This window comes from Schistocerca nitens, chromosome 8 (genome assembly GCF_023898315.1).
Source record: "Schistocerca nitens isolate TAMUIC-IGC-003100 chromosome 8, iqSchNite1.1, whole genome shotgun sequence".
Taxonomy (NCBI): domain Eukaryota; kingdom Metazoa; phylum Arthropoda; class Insecta; order Orthoptera; family Acrididae; genus Schistocerca; species Schistocerca nitens.
Genome location: NC_064621.1, coordinates 128,218,442 through 128,221,452, shown reverse-complemented (window position 1 = coordinate 128,221,452; position 3,011 = coordinate 128,218,442). Strand labels below are relative to the sequence as shown.

The 3,011-nt window shown below is 43.2% G+C and overlaps 1 non-coding gene across 1 annotated transcript; it reads right to left on the bottom strand.

Annotated features, from left to right (window-relative positions):
• Positions 1–672: 672 nt before the first annotated feature.
• Trnas-cga (transfer RNA serine (anticodon CGA)) lies at positions 673–747 on the bottom strand. Its single transcript has one exon. It is a non-coding gene; the product is annotated as a tRNA-Ser (tRNA).
• Between the last annotated feature and the right edge of the window lie 2,264 nt (positions 748–3,011).

Here is a 3,011-nt window from a genome sequence, read left to right as displayed (position 1 = left end):
AGGCTGATGGAAGATGGGAAGGTTATTGATGCAGCAAGACGTTGTCTCCAACGTCGATCTGTAGAGTGGTACCATGCGGTCACTCAAGCTCTCCGGTTAGGTGGCTTAAGAGATCCACTCTGAACAAAGATTATGCTGAAAAATAGGAACCTGCAGCCAGAAGAGTGGAAAATCACGTGGCGTATTGGAATCCTGAAAAAATCAATCTGCTTTCAGAAAAAAGGGCTGAAATACTTATTGAACGCTCCTCTTACAACCCACATAGAAGAACCGAACCAAGAAACAATTTGTTCTGAGAGAAATTTTAATCTTGGTGTTTTACCTAGCAGCATCATTGAAACCTTTGCGTTGCGTGTGAAGCATGATATTGTATTGAACAACGCGGATCCCTCCCTCCCTAAAATCTTGGTTGTGTAACGTAGCCTAAGGACACCGCCAGGTTGAAAAATGATAATTCGGTGGAGAGTTAGTGAAGCTAATGCAGGTGAAAACCGAACGAAGGTTTCTGCCACTCTCTGACCTGCAATGTATCCTAATATATATGTCCACACTGAGCAGAAATTATGTTGAAATATAGGAACCTGCAGCCAAAAGAGTGGAGAATTACGTGGTGTATTGGCATCTTGGAAAAATCAATCTGCTTCCAGAAACTTCCTGGCAGATTAAAACTGTATGCCGGACCGAGACTCGAACTCGGGACCTTTGCCTTTCGCGGGCAAGTGCTCTACCAACTGAGCTATCCAAGCACGACTCACGCACCGTCCTCACAGCTTTAGTTTGGAAGGTAAGAGACGAGGTACTGGCAGAATAAACCTGTGAGGACGGGACATGAGTCGTGCTTGGGTAGCTTGGTAGAGCACTTGCCCGCGAAAGGCAAAGGTCCCGAGTTCGAGTCTCGGTCCGGCACACAGTTTTAATATGCCAGGAAGTTTCATATCAGCGCACACTCCGCTGCAGAGTGAAAATCTCATTCTGGAATCTGCTTTCTGTTCCGTATTCTAGCAGTAGTGGACACCAGAAGATCCTGAGGAAGATCCCAGCAGAGGGGTTGAAACGTCGATCATTTTAGAGGAACCGTGACGCGAATTAATGACCCAGAAGATTTTAAGTTTATACTTAAACCCCCCCCCATGAACCATGGACCTTACCGTTGGTGGCGAGGATTGCGTGCCTGAGCGATACAGATGGCCGTACCGTAGGTGCAACCACAACGGAGGGGTATCTGTTGAGAGGCTAGACAAACGTGTGGGTCCTGAAGAGGGGCAGCAGCCTTTTCAGTAGTTGCAGGGGCAACAGTGTGGATGATTAACTGATCTGACCTTGTAACACTAACCAAAAGGGCCTTGCTGTGCTGGTACTGCGAACGGCTGAGAGCAAGGGGAAACTACAGCCGTAATTTTTCCCGAGGACATGCAGCTTTATGGTTAAATGATTATGGCGTCCTCTTGGGTAAAATATTCCGGAGGTAAAATAGTCCCCCATTCGGATCTCCGGGCGGGGACTACTCAAGAGAATGTCGTTATCAGGAGAAAGAAAACTGGCGTTCTACGGATCGGAGTGTGGAATGTCAGATCCATTAATCGGGCAGGTAGGTTAGAAAATTTAAAAAGGGAAATGGATAGGTTAAAGTTAGATATAGTGGGAATTAGAGAAGTTCGGTGGCAGGAGGAACAAGACTTTTGGTCAGATGAATACAGTGTTATAAATACAAAATCAAATAGGGGTAATGGAGGAGTAGGTGTAATAATGAATAAAAAAATAGGAGTGCGGGTAAGCTACTACAAACAGCATAATGAACGCATTATTGTGGCTAAGATAGACACGAAGCCCACGCCCACTACAGTAGTACAAGGTTACATGCCAACTAGCTCTGCAGAGGATTAAGAAATTGATGAAATGTATGATGAGATGAAAGAAATTATTCTGGTAGTGAAGGGAGAAGAAAATTTAATAGTCATGGGTGACTGGAATTCGTGAGTAGGAAAAGGGAGAGAAGGAAACATAGTAGGTGAATACGGATTGGGGTTAAGAAATAAAAGAGGAAGCAGTCTGGTAGAATTTTGCACAGAGCATAACTTAATCTTAGCTAACACTTGGTTCAAGAATCATAAAAGAAGGTTGTATACGTGGAAGAATCCTGGAGATACTAGTAGGTATCAGATAGATTATATAATGGTAAGACAGAGATTTAGGAACCAGGTTTTACATTGTAAGACATTTCCAGAGGCAGATGTGGAGTCTGACCACAAACTATTGGTTATGAACTGTAGATTAAAACTGAAGAAACTGCAAAAAAGTGGGAATTTAAGGAGATGGGACCTGGATAAACTGAAAGAACCAGAGGTTGTACGGAGTTTCAGGGAGAGCATAAGGGAACAATTGACAGGAATGGGGGAAAGAAATACAGTAGAAGAAGAATGGATAGCTTTGAGAGATGTAATAGTGAAGGCAGCAGAGGATCTAGTAGGTAAAAAGACGAGGGCTAGTAGAAATCCTTGGGTAACAGAAGAAATATTGAAATTAATTGAAGAAAGGAGAAAATATAGAAATGCGGCAAATGAAGCAGACAAAAAGGAATACAAACGTCTCAAAAATGAGATCGACAGGAAGTGCAAAATGGCTAAGCAGGGATGGCTAGAGGACAAATGTAAGGATGTAGAGGCTTATCTCTCTAGGTGTAAGATAGATACTCCTTACAGGAAAATTAAAGAGACCTTTGGAGAAAAGAGAACCACTTGTATGAATATCAAGAACTCAGATGGAAAACCAGTTCTAAGCAAAGAAGGGAAAACAGAAAGGTGGAAGGAGTATAATGAGGGTCTATACAAGGGCGATGTACTTGAGGACAATATTATGGAAATGGAAGAGGATGTAGATGAAGATGAAATGGGAGATAACATACTGCGTGAAGAGTTTGTCAGAGCACTGAAAGACCTGAGTCAAAACAACGCCCCGGGAGTAGACAACATTCAATTAGAACTACTGACGGCTTTGTTAGAGCCAGTCCTGAC